The following is a 16,335-nucleotide window of genomic DNA, read 5'->3' as shown; positions in this document are numbered from 1 at the left end:
AGTGATTTATAGTGTGGCGGACATCGATTTTGTCGAAATTCGTGAGGTTAATCTACATGGATACGAAATCAGTACCTATTTGGAATTTCTCACGATCAGATTTAGAGATTTTAGAGTCCCATTTTTTCAGACGCCAATAAAACCCATCGTACAGACCAGCGTTCAGAGAAGTGTTACAGTAACACAGTGGTCAAGGCGCTAGCGTCATAATGTAAAGTGCACAGGTTTGAGTCAGCATCAAACATTTCTTTACTTAATTTACTTTTAAAATTACTTTTACTCATAGGAGATAGAAGAGACTATTTTGACAAACCTACGCGAGGAAATTGTAGGCCATCATTACATTTAAAATTACATATTCAAAAGTCAATGTTTTTAAGTTTTCAATAACTCGTTCAGACAGCAAGTGTCTGGCTGTAAGCAGACAGGGTTGGTGCGTAGCAAAGTTGGTGAGGGAAAGTTGTTGCGTAATTCAAGCATTACGTTGCCTGTTGGCACTGATGGCAGGGTTGAGGAGGGGTGGGATTCAGCTGATAAGAGGATAGCGGTGCTTGTCTTAAAATCCCAACGTAAGCAAATTGCTGCTGTTGTTGCTGCAACCTCACATAAAGGATTGGAATATTTAAACCGGTAGTACGGTGTTACGTGATAAAATTGAGGAGTTATCTGACGGTGAGATGGCGGCCCGGTCTAGGAAGCAAAGAATCACGGCCGAGAGGATTCGTCATGCTGACCACACGACACCTCATAATCTGCAGGCCTTCGGGCTGAGCAGCGGTCGCTTGGTATGCCAAGGCCCTTAGGGGCTGTTGCGTCATGTGGTTTGGTTTGGTTTGGTTTGGTTTAGTGCGGTGTAGCCTGCATTAAATGCATTAAATGTTGTTGTAGTAAAATCTTGTACCACAATTATTAGTCTTACGGGGCAAACAGGGTTTGGAAACCGAATGAAACGTGGCTTTTCTTGATTGAAACAACGAAGAAATGTATGATTTAGACGTCTGAAATAAATTATCTACAAAAGGACCTATGAAAAAGACAAGGAGCATAGTGAGGAGCTTTCTTTTCTTGTATTTCAACCCTTAACACAGTGAAAGGCATCAAAGTGAAAGGCGCATTTCCTGAGGGTACCTATCGTTGACTTGACAGGTACGTGATGCGGAGGATCACCCAGATAAACAGTTTCTTTCTATCCTACATAAACGAATAACAAGAAAGCATTAATACAACGTTATTTGCCTTTATGAAATACAACTGTACTGTTCTTCCCCTGTCATAACATACGAGTACCGATGTAGTGTACTACTTTAAAAACAAAAAAGCCGCGCTGGAAAGCCCAAACGGTAGAGCGCTGATGTTCTGACCTAAAGTTGGAGGGTTCGATCCCGGCTTAGTCTGGTGGTATTTGAAGGTGCTCAAAAACGTAGCCCCGTGTCGATACATTTACTGGTACATAAAAGAACTCCTGTGGGATAAAATTCTGGCATCTAGGCGCCTCCGAAACAGCGAAACTAGTTGCGTGGCACAAACCCAAGAGATTATTATTAAACAGAGCGTTTCGTTACTGCTACTACACGAGAGATGTATTGCATATGAACAAGATATTTAACAAACAAGATGAAGTGTATGAATATGTTCATAATAGGTTTTATCTGAAGACTGATACAGCAGAGACAATGGTAGTAACAGAATAGAACAGAATAGAATAGAATACTCCCATCCCCTAATTCCAGATCACCAGGAACTGGGAAGAGAATAATCATTTATTGCAATCCGAACTATTCTGATACACGCATGATTTTCTTGTTACAATGAATTTATCTATTACTACATTAATGTTACAATTACGCCTAGACACTATGTACACCCTATCTCTATTGTAGTTTCTAAGATATTTTCTGATTTTGTTCTAGACATTTACATAGTTATATAGTCTAGGACATGTATCTTACACTTATTGATTTGTATTAGTGCAAGCATTTATTTATATCACGAGTGTGAACCGAGTTATCCTTAGCTTACAATAGACATTATTAATTAAATGAAGTCCGCCTCTGTGGTGTAGTGGTTAATGTGATTAGCTGCCTGCCACCCCCGGAGGCCCGGGTTTCATTCCCGGCTCTGCCACAAAATTTGAAAAGTGGTACGAGGGCTGGAACGGTGTACACTCAGCCTCGGGAAATCAAATGAGTAGAGGTGGGTTCGATTCCCACCTCAGGCATCCTCGAAGTGGTTTTCCGTGCTTTTCCACTTTTCCTCCAGGCAAATGTCGGGATGGTACCTAACTTAAGGCCACGGCCGCTTCCTTCCCTCTTCCCTGTCTATCCCAATCTTCCCATCCCCAACAAGGCCCCTGTTCAGCACAGCAGGTGAGGCCGCCTGGGCGAGGCACTGGTCCTCCTCCCCAGTTGTATCCCCGACCCAAAGTCTCTCACAGCTTGGCACCTACGTGGCACGCTCCGCATAAGTCGACGGAGGTCACGTTGCGGTATCAGGTCCCATTCTTCAATGAGAGCCTGTGGTGGAACAGGGCACCCACGAACACTTCTGTCAAGCCTATCTCACACATGCTCGATGGGACTAAGGTCGGGACTCATTGCTGCCCATTCCATCTCTTGAATGTCCAGATCTCGCAAGACACCTCTGGTGATGCAAGCTACATGAGCACTGGCATTATCGTGCATGAGTACGAATTCAGGGGCAACACCGTATGCAGCAGCCAACACATGCTGTAGCAGTATCTGCTCGAAGTACCCCGCAGCGGTAAGATTAGCACGGATGACGCCAAGATCCGTACGGCCATCAATAGGCTACTGATGCCACCCCACACTATCACAGAACCTTGTCCGAATCGGTCGCCTTCCTGGATTGCTTACTACGGCATCTACATACATGCTAACGTCCATCGCACTGTGTCAGGGGAAATCTGGACTGGTCTGTGAACAACACAGGTCTCCATTGGCGAAGTTGCCAGTTGACGTGGGTACGGGCAAACAGAAGGCGAGCTGCGCGATGTTGCTGCGTTAAACGGGGCAGTCTAACAGGACGTCTGGGTCGTAAGGACACTTCTCTTAACCTGTTCCTTACTGTCTGGTCAGACACTGTGACTCCAGTGATCCTCCTGAGGTCTTGTTGCAGTTCTCTGGCAGTTGAACGACGCCGCAACGCACAGATCGTCAGATATCTGTCATCGTGTGGGGTTGTCATGCGTCCACGACCTTGTACAGCCCTCCTTGTGAACTGGCTTGTCTCACTGTAGCGATTCCACAAGCGTTGAATAACTGACGGAGACACATTGAGATCCACAGCAACATGACGTAAAGTCCAACCTTCCTGGATCAAAGTGACGGCCCTTGCGACTAGAATTCGTTAAGATGTCTAATAGGATATGCTGGTTTAGGTACAACGTGCTCAAATGACCGCAGTAGTCTGTGCACCGCACAACGACACACGGACGCACCGCTATTCTCTTTATTCTGAGGAGTCACCTGACAGTTTAATGCATGGCTACGCCTACAAATGGAGTATAAGTTCGATTTGATATACCTTGAGTAGCTAAGGTCTCAAGGTATGCTGTACGACCATTGGAACACCATCTACCAAATTAACGTCCACATACCAGACATTACAAAACATGTTCCCCTATTTTTTTAACTGTGTATATTTTCAGAGTCGTTTTTTATTGTGTCAGTTTATCGTTCAGGTTTGATTTCTCTCCCGGACTCAGCGAGGAATCCCACCTCTACCGCCTCAAGGGCAGTGTTCTGAAGCGTGAGACATTTGGTCGAGGATACAACTGGAAGGAGGATCAGTACCTCTCCCAGGCAGCCTCACATACTATGCTGAACAGAGGCCTTGTGGGGTATGGGAAGACTGGAAGCGACAGGCAATGAAGAGGGAAGGAAGCGGCCGTGGCACGGCATTTGTCTGGAGGAGCAGTGGGAACACACGGGAAACCACTTGGAGGATGACTGAAGTGGGAATCGAACCGTCCTCTACTCAGTTGACCTTCCGAGGCTGAGTGGACCCCATTCCAGTCCTTGTATTCCATTTAAAATTTTGTGGCAGAGCCGGGAATCGAACCCGGGCCTCCAGAGGTGGCATCTAATCACAATACTCACTACATCATATAGGCGGATATTTTCAAAGAGTACCGAAAAAACTTTTTTTGTGGATGTCTAGACCAATTTTCATGACCACACACTTCCTGAGTACAGGGGTTGGTTAGGTACCTTATTCTTCACTATCCTGCAATAACTGGCAAAACATTACACAATATGATGCCACTTACTGTTGGGCCAGAGTATCTTTAAAGGCTGGATCTAAAGGTCAAACAGTAAGAGTTTACAATTCTTTAAGTGGTGCTGAACGCCGTCAATTGATTTCAATACCTTTCGTATTTAAATTTTGGATCATGGATTTGTAAACCTAGATCACTGTGAATCTAAATATTATTTCGTTTCATACAACTTACTGTACATCCCATCTTCACGAGCTCGGGTGAGATATACAGTTGATTAGGTACTTTCCTCTTGTGCTCAAGGTTGCGAAATCTAATCCCGGCGGGCAATCCGCGTCTTTATAAAGACTCAATTTGTTTATTCAGTAGCGAGTATATACTGTATTAAGAGTACTTACGATTGCACTATAGTGAGCCTCTATGGGGCGCTGGTCATCTTACCTGCAACAAATGAACACAAAATTAGGCAACTTAATACCCTTCATAAATTACTCTAGGAAATCAAATCATTATAATTATCACTTTAAACAATAAAATATTCCGATATAGGTTAAATACGTAACTTAACATGACCTAGGAGAAAGCTGCCGAACTCTAGGGCTTCAGGCAGTGTTTTATAATGGGCGGGTTCATACGCAACACCGAAAGGGACAGTGTGTTTGAAGTGGTGGAAATACTTTTACTTACAATTTCCTTTACGACGCACCGATACAGATAGGTCTTATGGCGACGATGGGATAGGAAAGGCTTAGGAGTAGAAAAGAAACAGCCGTGGCCTTAATTAAGGTACAGCCCCAGCATTTGCCTGGTGTGAAAATGGGAAACCACGGAAAACCATCTTCAGGTCTGCCGACAGTGGGGCTCGAACCCACTATATCCCGGATGCAAGCTCACAGCTGTGCGACCCTAACCGCACGGCCAACTCGTCCGGTAACGTGGCAGTGGTAGAAAGTTCTTTTTTTGTTATTTGCTTTACGTCGCACCGACACAGATAGGTCTTATGGCGACGATGGGACGGGAAAGGCCTACGAATGCGAAGGAAGTGGCCGTGGCCTTAATTAAGGTACAGCCCCAGCATTTACCTGGTGTGAAAATGGGGAAGTGGTGGAAAGTGATCGAGTAACAGAGTATACAGGAAATGGATATGGTTACTCTATATTTAGTTTACACCGATTCATGAAGTTTAGTCAGTGGCGTAGACCGATCTTAGATGGAGAACTTTTCAACAGTAAAAGCCTTAGGCAGGCATTTATACAAGTGGAACTAGCCTATATACTGTACTTCCCCTAGTGCAGTGTCACTGCATTGCCCTTCATAGGAAGCTTGCAGTTGTGTCAACGGCGATCTAGCCGCCAGCGTCTTGGAAACTTGTGGCAATAAAACTGACAAGCCCACTGGTACACTGGGGCGAAACGATGATGATAATAATAATAATAATAATAATAATAATAATAATAATAATAATAATAATAATAGCTATATGTTCCACCCTCAGAGACACAGTCTGTTATTTCCTACTGTTTCCAAGATAACGGGTTTGAACCCAGGTGAGGTTGGTGACATTTAGGTGTGTTTGAGTGCGACAACACTCTGTCGTTGACTTCCAGCATGTTATGCAGTAGAACTTGGATGCAAAATGCCGAAAACATCTACAATAACTGAAGAGGCGTTATATACATAACATTATTGGAATTCTGTCCTGCATGAGTTCTCTGTTGAAATGAGATGTATGCGAATTACAGCATGTCATGTGAAGTATATTTCAGTCAGACGCCGATATTTACGCACGCTCGCGACTTCGATTATTAACACCACCAGTGAAAGCGACATGGAAGAGAGTGAACGAGTTTGAAGCACACACTGAAATAGAAATGCTCCGTATGCATGTACCTATTATACCTATCATACACACTGTCAAACCCAGTCACTCGTTTTCAAATGAGACATGGGCTAATGTCATTTTCGAATGTGCAATTACAGGAGTATAGATTTCAACGATTCGGAACAGGGCCCGGAACTACATGAGTGGCAATAACGAAGTCTCAAATGGAATCTAATTTTGTTCCTGCCAGCGCTATGCTCTTCTTCTTCTTCATTCTTTATTTCCTTCAAAATCCTCCTGGTTTCCGCTGTGCATTGTTTTACTTGAGACGTCGCTAACAATCACATGTACTAACTACCCGAGAATATTGTATGGTAACCCAGGTTACCAAGCAGTCCACTGTTATGAATGTTGTAATTAACCGAAACTAGGAATTGCAAGAATGCGGCTATAACTTCAGCAGTTTTCTGGAGTTTAAAGTGCAAATCACGAAATATCATTTCTGATTTGAAGAGACAATGAAAGCACGTCACACAGCAGCTAAGCTCATGCAAGTCATTTCTTTTGTTTTATTCCGATACTGAACCCGAATTTTGTCGTAACGTAGTCGAAATTCTTATGGCTTAGCTTGGGTGAAACTTGCAGGTATTTCTCTTCGTAAATTCGCAACATGGAAGAAGGTGATGTAACAATGATGATCAATTCTGTTGGACTCATTATTCGGAATCAGAAAACTTGTTTCTTCTTCCACAGATGTAGTTTACTTTACCAACATATTCATTTTCATAGATGCGAACTTCATTTGCGATTTTTAATTAGGCTTGTGATCTTAGAGTTTAACCATCTACACGTAAACATATTGTGCTATACCTTTATTTCTTACATCTTAAACAATCCGGTCACTAAAGACTGCCAAGCTGATGCTAGTTCAGGTCGCAAATTTATATACCAGTGCCACTTAAATAACTTATTATATGGGGATTGTTGTTTAATTTAAAACCTATAGAATCTTGATCATCAGTTAATGTAATTTCAGAGTACGTACCATGCAATATTAATTCAGAACATTCCTTCGGTCTTGAATAGAGCATCGCTGGGTTTTCAACCTGGATGGTTAGAGGGACAATCTTGTCCAATTTGACCATCAGGATCATTTTCAGAATAAACAATATGTGGCTAAACGAAATCGGCAAAACAAACAAGCCGAAACGACAGGAAGTGCGTAACTCACGTAATAGCACGTCGTGCTCTCAAACATTCACTGCGGCTTACGTCAAGTATGCTCTTCCATACTTGCACAAATGACTCGTGAGCTGAGGCATATACGCTAAGAAGCGTGCCACGAAAACACTGAAGAGTGGTAATGTTCCGTGGTCACTTGAAGTATACATTTCCCACATCCATTCCAAGTAAATCTGGACAGTACAGTACCTTAACTGAAGTTCAGGAGCACCTAACTCCAGACAATTACAGTAACACGCAAAAACACACAGTAATACACGTTATTAGACAAGAGTGCCGACCCCACGGTGTAAGAGTAGCTTGCCTGCCTCTTACTCGGAGGACACGAGTTCCGATTCCCGGCCAGGTCAGGGACGTTTACCTGGATCAGAACAATGGTTCGAGGTCCACTCAGCCTACATGATTATATTTGAGAAGCTATCTGACGGTGAGATGGCGGCCCCGGTCTAGAAAGCCAAGAATAATGGTCGAGAGGATTCGTCCTGCTGACCACACGATACCTCGTAATCTGCAGGCACATCTGCAGAGTCGTTATTCAGCTGCTTGGCTCCGCTTATTACGTTCCCTCACGTCCTCCGTGTGACTGACATGCGCGGACCTACTTCGTAGACTCTGTGGACGGAATATAATAGTACCGTGTGTCTATAACGTGAGGTTGATGATGATGATGATGATGATGATGATGCTTGTTGTTTAAAGGGGCCTAACATCTAGGTCATCGGCCCCTAATGGTACGAAATGTAATGACAAATTAAAAGTTCAAAATCCTCCACTGACCAGAATTCAAAACGTGAGGATGAAGAATGAATGGATGGATATGAATTTAAAACAATCAGTGGATCCGCCCCGCAATGCCTTCCATTCACATAAACTGACGAAAAACAATAATATTACTGACCAAGGCACTGCTTCTATAGCACAATCCTGAACCAATGATGCTTGTAGTCTAAAGGGGTCCACAATCCAAGTCATCGGCCTCTCATAATGGTACTTATCGCTAGTAAAGTAGAACCATAGTATTTGTCACGTTGCGGTACTAATCAAAAGTAGCGTAGACTCGCGGTATTCCAGACATTATGGTACTACTCACAGGTAATTAAATTAGCACATGTAACACAGACCTATGGTGTATCACACATTGCGGCGTCATTTACAGGCAACGCAAACCTATGGTGTTCATCACAGCACTGTACTAACCACAGGGACCTGTACTATCCCGTGGTATTCCTCATATAGTGGGTACTAATCATAGGCAAGCCAGAACCATGGTGTCGCTGATATAGTGGTACTAATCACAGGTACTGTAAAAGCCGGCAGCGCACTCTGTTGCTACTAATCACAAACATATTTTGTACCTAACATACTGTAGTGGTACTACGCGCAAGTAAAAGCGACCCATGGTGTTCCCCGCGTAGTGATACTAATGACAAGTAGTCTCACGACTCTAATTCGATCATCCATTGGTCGCCCCTTTTAGTCGCCTCTTACGACAGGCAGGGGATACTGTGAATGTATTCCTCATATCTGCGTCCTCCACCCACAGGGGGTACATAACGTGAGGAATGATGATAATGTGTCCACTGGAAATCATCTCTAAGACAGTGCCAAGTCCTTCTACGAGGCTTTTGTCGATACCTGTGACCATTACGGACGTTTCAGAATTGGCGAAAAACCGTCGGCTTGTATTGTTGCCATACTGGAATTTCGGTACATCAAAAATGAGTCCATGTTCTGTTCTAAATTTCTGCTGTATGATTCTAGTTTCCCTTTCATTTATTATTCTTTTATCTTCTTCAGGTCTTCTGAACAGGAATCTTATAAGAAAGATGGAGTAAAGTTTCAGAAAATCTTATTCGGGCAAGTAATATCTACCAAACAAATGTTGAATTTTCAGTATTTAGGCTACTTCATTATATCTTGACAAATCACTGAACTGCTTTGATGTAGCTTTACAAATGTAACATCTCATGATTGAAATAGTATCTGTTAATTGCATTACACACTTTATCAAATACTGCCGAAAGCATCGTGTGCTTTACAACTGTTTCTTTTAGAATTAATGTTGCATTTAAGGACTTACTTTTGTTGGTGTAGTGGTTCATTTCTTCTTAAGTTATATCTGACGTCTCATATATAAACTTTATCTTGATAGGACGACAAAACCGAGGCTATCAAGGAGTAGGATTTTGCCAAATCACGTTATGTTCCATTTTAAAGCAAGATAGTCGCAAAGGAAATAGAGAAGACAGAATGATATTGGAGCCGAAACACTGCTATTTTAAAACTTTTGTTTATACTGAGCTTGTTGCAATCCACCACAGCCCCACTTGCATTTCAGTACAAGGGAAGCTAATTCTTCAGTTGTTAATACTTCACAACAACATCGTTTAAGTAGAACATAAGTCTCTCTACGGTATAGTTCAATAATGCCTGTAAATCAACCTCTGTACAAGTTTCAGTAAACCTGTAGGATTCTTTTACAGGATAGCAATCTCTTTTTCGCTTTTTGCAAAATACTGTAGCAATACTGTACCTTTAGAAGTTTCTCGAATAATCTCATATTGTCTTCTACTTAAAGACGCTTCAACAAACATCAACACAACACCTGTTGTGGTTAGTTGCTTACTAACTGACGGCAATGGATCACGTTTCCAATATGATTTTTGTACTTGTCACCGCGTGATGGAGTAGTCATGATGTCGTTCACTACGTGTGTTCCAAGTTCTCTTGCTCCCGCAGCAGCATTTCCCTCATGGGCTGCAAAAGTGGCACAACTTAAAAAATCAAGTTCTAAGATAAATTAGTACATTAGCAGCGAAATGCAGAAATCATACGATTAATCTATGAAATAAAGAGTAAGCCATACTAAATGGCTCGATAGAAGTTCAGTTAATAAAACCGTTCCTTAAACATTGCTCCTTCATTCTCCTTGCCGAAGCCACGAGATGTGTCACTATTATTGACATTTTTCTAACAGATCATGTTGGACTATCTTGGGAGTTTGCGGCTTATAATAATCATGAAACAAATTTACGGACTGTACAAGGGTCCACAATAACTCCGATTTCTAAATAATAATAATAATAATAATAATAATAATAATAATAATAATAATAATAATACTAATATTTGCTTTACGTCCCACTAACTACTTTTACGGTTTTCGGAGACGCCGAGGTGCCGGAATTTTGTCCCGCAGGAGTTCTTTTACGTGCCAGTCAATCTACCGACACGAGGCTGACGTATTTGAGCACCTTAAAATACCACCGGACTGAGCCAGGATCGAACCTGCCAAGTTACTCCGATTTGTTATTTTTTTGAGTTGTACCAATATTGTAGCCCATGAGTGATTCATACTGCATTTAACAGCTTTTAGGCCTCATTACTCGTCCTTGTATGTTCTGTTTTCCGGGTTTACTGCTTGCTATCTGTCTGGCCTTCAAAACGCCTTTGCGGGTGAACAACAGTTACATTAGTGACTTCCTTACAAGATATTTCTATCGTTCCTTGTAGCCATTTGTAGTTCTTATTCAAGAAAACATTATGCACTTTTAGCAGCTTACCACTTAGACATAATTTCAGATTTAATTCACGAAAATCTTTTAACAAATTCAGTTTTTTGCTCTGTAGGAAAACTAGGGTCATTTCGAAATATATCGACTTTTTTCACAAATCCTGCTCAGGATTAAATACAAATTCTCGAGTAACAATCTTCACATTAGAAGTTCCTAAACAGTAAGAAAATGAGAAATGATACGACCAACTGCAAACTTATCGTTTTTCTTAACAAACATAGGCTGCACTAAAACACATAATATAAAATAAATTGGCCCTTTTTGGCACCTAAAATTCAAATATTCGGTAAGTAGCCTAGATGACTGAAACTAACATATTAAAAGAAAAGCATAACCCGGAATGTCCGGAACATTAATTAACTCGAAATTGTGTTTTTAGGTGACACAATATGTATTTTTTGTCAGTTTCAAAATCATACAGTTATAACTAAATTACTACAATTATAAACATTTGAAAGTAGGTCTAATAATAGGACATACCTGGCTCAACGTTACCCATTTCAAAAATCACAACAATTCGCTTGGAAAAATACTAGAAAGTAACACAGAAAATGTTGCTTAATTTTACTTCTACTTAGAAATTTGTACATGCATTCAGCGAAGGCCTTAGATGACGACTGTTCACGCCGCGCTGAGTTGGGTAAAACAAAAACCAGTTCTCATATTCACGCAGGATCTCAAACTTATCATGTAGTCGCCGTTTCAGAGTATTCGCTTGATTATAACTACCGAATTTTGTCAGCGGTTTTGGATCAAATACATCTATGTGCGGTCCCAAAATCAGCCATAATGTTCATTGTGTTCATGAATATGCCCTAAGTTCAATAGCAATACAATATTTAACCTATACCTGCAAACGATCATTTATCCTCAGCTACACATGTACAGTGTTTACGATTTTCTAATTTTATGCAGCTGGCGTGGCTCCGTCCTGCACTTTGTAGCTACTGTTTCGTGCAGAGGCACAATTTTATATCCTCTACCAGATGTGAGCGCCCGGTGCTCGATGAATGCAGAATGTTTGCATCAGTCCCTTAGCACAGACGAGAGCAAACTGTAACGACCACCGAAGTCTCCGCCTCATGTATGGCTGTGACATTATGGAAGCTGCTGAGATATGACTGGTGCTGAGTAATTACATTTGGAGCATTAGTGCGTCCGGACGTTACGAAAGGTGCTACTCATAGGGTCAGTCATGCTGAAATAGTACTTTCTGGTCCAGTGAGGAAAGCAACGGCAAACCATCTCAATCCTCATCTTGCTTAGTATAATTCATCTTTGAATCGCCAACGGTTTTTTGCGGTTTCCCAATAACCTCATGGGTTAATCATTTGGTGGTGTTATTTCAGGATCAAACCAGCCTCCGTAATGATTACGTAACAGACAGAGTCTTATTCGGCAACTCGATTCCACATTTTGGACGGTTACCGTGTAAGACGAACTAAAGACCCCAATTTCATTTTATAGATAGAGCATGTCTAATGTACTCTCAAAGCAATTAAATAATTAAGAAGCAGTTAACTGGGCTGAGAGGCTCAGACGGTTGAGGCGCTGGCCTTCTGACCCCAACCTGGCAAGTTCGACCCTGGCTCAATCCGATGGTATTTGAAGGTGCCAAATACTTCAGCCTCGTGTCAGCAGATTTACTGGCACGTAAAAGAATTACCGTGGGACAAAATTCTGGCACCTCGGCGTCTCCGAAAACTGTCAAAAGTAGTTAGTGGGACGTAAAAACAATATTATTATTCAGAAGCAGTTACTGAAGGGTGCTGTTCAACATACTGCGTCCGAATGAGAGTATCATTTTCTCTAGTTCACAATACACCGAGCTCGATAGCTGCAGTCGCTTAAGTGCGGCCAGTATCCAGTAATCGGGAGATAGTGGGTTCGAGTCTCACTGTCGGCAGCCTTGAAGATGGTTTTCCGTGGTTTCTCATTTTCACACCAGGCAAATGCCGGGGCTGTACCATAATTAAGGCCACGGCCGCTTCCTTCCAACTCCTAGGCCTTTCCTATCCCATCGTCGCCATAAGACCTATCTGTGTCAGTGCGACGTAAAGCAAATAGCAAGTACAGTAGTTCATAATACCGCCATGTATGAGAGTATAGGCCTAGTGTGGTGGACGGCGTTTGGCGAACCCACTGTGCACGCCAAGAGAGCTAAAAGCGTTCGCCTGCCACAAGGTCGCGTTCTCTCCGTCTCTCTCGCTCCACACACAGGATCGATCCACGCCCGGCCTGTCTTGCCGCGTCGAGCAATGTTGCGTGGCGCTTTGGCATGGCTTTAGGCGCCGGGCTGTAGCCTAGGTCCAGCAGCGAGCGACCTACCTCTAGCTCTCGCAACAAGTAAAAAGATCATTCTATAGCTTTAGTTTAAAAAATCTGATTCCAAACACGATCTATTATGTATTTACACCTAGTTGCACAGCCGTGCGAACCAAAATACACACCGTATGAGGATCAGGAGGCAAACTTTGTCGTCTCGTCCCTACTTACATGTAATTCTTCGCGAAAACTTTTGAGTGTGATTCCTCCTTGTGTCATTTCACATCCACTGAGCTGGGGCAATTCATCGTAAGTCTCAGGATACTTTCCCCAATCCTTGCTCAAGAAATGGCATCACGAAGTACCGAGATGACAACTGGTAAGTGGACATCATTCAAGTGCATAGCAAGAACAATGTGGCTGATGAATGGGATGATCGGAAGCCTCATGTGAAACAATAACTGCCAGTCTGAGTGGATCGAACGGTAGAATGCTGGCCTTCTGAGCTCACGTTATTGGGTTCGGTCCCGCCTCAGAAGTGTTCCAATACGATCAAGACGTTAAAAAACGTTTGCGGGAATACATTCCAGCACACGGGTGTCTCCGAAGTCTGCAAAAGTAGTTGGTGGGACATACAACTTGTAAGATTATTATATTGAAACAATAACGTTTTGCAGATCACGTGATCTATCATTTACGTGTTGTACTACAAATTTTCAACTAAACCAGAACTACAGTAGTTCTAACGTACAATCATATTCGTATCCTCAACTCCATTTTTTTTTCAATATCTTGCACCGAACACACCATCGCTTATCAGAAACGTTCAAACACATCAAGTGCACGGTGCTGTTGACCAAGATGTCCTAGTTCCCTTATATAAAGACTAGCAAGATACCCGTGCTTCGCTACGGTATTATACTGAAATTTATAATTGAATGCTTATTGTTTTAGATATATAATCCGCCGAAATTCGCGATCTGACTCGTTTTCTGCGAGAATCCACCAAAATTCCCGATCTGACTCGTTTTCTATTAGATTACGGCACGTTTCCTCCCATTTTTCAATCTTCCTTTCCAGCAATCGATTTCGTACTTCCCGGTCTAGTCTCAGGTATTCCTCCCGGTCAGTTGGGTCCGTAAATCTTTGCCATCTTTTCCTATAATCATTTTAATATGTATAAATTCCTTCAGGAGATCCGGCGTGGTGTCATATTGGGTGCTTTGGCGGCACTGAACCCGCAGCCGGACTGCATTCTTAGTCATTACCCGTCCAGGAGCCTTTTCCAGCGCGGTCCGCACATTTGACGACGGTCCGGAACATTATTATTATTATTATTATTATTATTATTATTATTACTATTATGTGTTGCTGGAATGGCTGATGACAGGGAAAACCGGAGTATCCGGAGAAAAACCTGTCCCGCCTCCGTTTTTTCCAGCACGAATGTCACATGGAGTGACCGGGATTTGAACCACGGAACCCAGCTGTGAGAGGCCGGCGCGCTGCCGCCTGAGCAACGGAGGATACTTATAAGTACATTAAGAACAGTAAAATCAATTGGTCTCACCTCCTTCTACACCCCACCGCCGTTACGTTTATTTACTGCCCCCCCCCCGCCCCCCGCCCCCGCCGCCCCCCCCCAAGAAATTAAAAGAAGGCTTGTTTCTTTATGTTTAAAGGAGATTCCAAACACCACTGTTCACGTCTATTGCCTTCAGTTTTGAGATATAAGTATCCCCATAAAAATAATTTACGTTTTTGACTTCATTTCACACTACTCTTCCCCCCGCCCCCTAAGTAAATTTTCCCGCAAAAAATACTTGTTTCTTTAATAGTAAAAGATCTTCTAAATACCAATTATCACGACTCTTACTTCTTCAGTTTTTGATTTATGTGTCCCCATGAAAGAAATTCAATTCCTTTACACTCCCACCCTCCAAGATGGTTTCCCCACCAAAACGCGTTTTTCTTTGTTTTTAAAGGAGATCTAAATACGAATTTTCACGTCAGTAACAACTTTAGTTTTTATTAGATGTATGCGTTCTCATACAATTAAGTCAATTAAATTTTCAATTCTTTCACCCCCCCCCTCTACCACTTCATTGGATTTTCCGAGAATACGTGTTTCTTTACTTTTAAAGCAGATTGCAAATATCAAATTTCACGTCTGTAACATCTTCATTCTTGAGATATCAGTAGCCTAATTAAAAGAATTCAACACCATTTTCAGTCACTTTTACCCACCCCCACCACCCAAGTGGTATTTCCGAAAAGTAAAAATACACGATTTGTTATGTATAATAGAGATAAAAAAATACCACTTTCACTTCTGTAACATGTTAAGTTTTTTTAGATATACTGTAAAAATTCTCATTTTAAAATTTCACCTCTTTTGAGTTCCCCTTAAGAGGAGTTTCCAAAAACAAATCACCTATGTTTCTTTACATTTACAGGAGATTCCAAACACCCACTTTTTACGTCTGTAACATTTTACGCTTCCAAGATATTCTGTAGATATAGCCTTTCAAAAAATTCACCCCAATTTTTCACTCCTGTTTAACCGCCATTAATTGGATTTTCCAAAAACTAAAAAATACGTGTTTCTTTACTTTTAAAGGAGGTCACATATACAAATTTTCAGTTCTGTATTATCTTAAGGTTCTGAAATATAAGTATCCTCATTAAAGGCATTCAACCCATTTTTCACCCTTTTACACCCCTCCTATTGCGATTTACAGGAAACAAAAGAATACGTGTTCCTTTATTTTTAGAGGAGATTCTAACTACCAAATTTTACATCTGTAAATTTTAAAGTTTTAAGATGTAGACACTCTCAGTTTTAAAAAGTCACCCCCCTTTTCACCCCCCAATATTTGAATTTTCCAAAAACGAAAAAATACGTGTTTCTTTACTTTTAAAGTAGATCCCAAATACCAATTTTCAGGTCTGTAATATCTTCAGCTTCTGAAATATAAGTAGCCTCATTAAAGTCATTCAACCCATTATTCACCCTTTTACACCCTTCCTATTGGGATTTTCCGAAAACAAAAGAATACGTGTTTCTTTATATTTAAAGGAGATTCTAAATACCAATTTTTATATCAATACACTTTAAAAGTTTTGAGATATAGATACACTCATTTTAAAAAATCTCCCCCTTTTCACCCCCCCGTTAATTGGATTTTCCAAAA

At 41.6% G+C, this 16,335-nt stretch overlaps 1 protein-coding gene across 5 annotated transcripts in view; it reads right to left on the bottom strand.

Annotated features, from left to right (window-relative positions):
* Pfrx (6-phosphofructo-2-kinase) overlaps positions 1 to 16,335 on the bottom strand; it is a 656,010-nt gene that overhangs the window by 431,929 nt on the left and 207,746 nt on the right. The window contains exon 3 of one of the 5 annotated variants that reach the window (XM_068226313.1): positions 4,636 to 4,678. The exons of the other annotated variants lie outside the window; for them this stretch is intronic. The gene's annotated coding sequence lies outside the window, so the exon portion shown is untranslated. The remainder of the gene's footprint in view (positions 1 to 4,635; positions 4,679 to 16,335) is intronic. 5 annotated transcript variants of the gene reach the window in all.

This window comes from Anabrus simplex, chromosome 2 (genome assembly GCF_040414725.1).
Source record: "Anabrus simplex isolate iqAnaSimp1 chromosome 2, ASM4041472v1, whole genome shotgun sequence".
Lineage (NCBI taxonomy): Eukaryota > Metazoa > Arthropoda > Insecta > Orthoptera > Tettigoniidae > Anabrus > Anabrus simplex.
The sequence above is the reverse complement of the archived record's forward strand: the minus strand, read 5'-3'. Positions and strand labels throughout refer to the sequence as shown.